Here is a 516-nt window from a genome sequence, read left to right as displayed (position 1 = left end):
AAAAAAAAAAAAAAAAAGAGTGTTTTGTGGTTTCTGTGAGGGCAGCAGAGCCGGTCACAGGTCACAGCTGGTCACAAACTCCTGGGGAAAAAGCCACTCGGAAGCTCACGACCTGCTTCCTGCCCAACAAGAGACAGCCAGGCTAGAAGAAGCCATACATTAAAGAGAAGGGGCTGAGGGGCCAGGAGGATGCCTTCTGGGTATCTGCCCTGTTTCACTGCGAGCAGCAGGTTTGCGCCACCTACAGGTAGTACCTGGGTTGAGTAAACCACCCCCTGCCCCTAACCCCGTTATCCTTGGGAAACTTTAATTTCTAACCCTGTCCTGCTTCTGGGAAAACAGCAACTACTCTGGTTTTGCCTGAGGTTTGCACTGCATGGAGGTTAAGAGTGTGGATTTTGGGCCGGGTGCTGTGGCACACACCTGTAATCCCAGCACTTTGGGAGGTCAAGGTAGGAGGATTGCTTGAGCCCAGGAGTTCAAGACCAGCCTGTGGCAACATAGTGAGACCTTGTC

The sequence above is a fragment of the Colobus angolensis genome, unplaced genomic scaffold (assembly GCF_000951035.1).
Source record: "Colobus angolensis palliatus isolate OR3802 unplaced genomic scaffold, Cang.pa_1.0 Scaffold55, whole genome shotgun sequence".
NCBI lineage: Eukaryota > Metazoa > Chordata > Mammalia > Primates > Cercopithecidae > Colobus > Colobus angolensis.
This window is presented reverse-complemented; position numbering follows the sequence as displayed.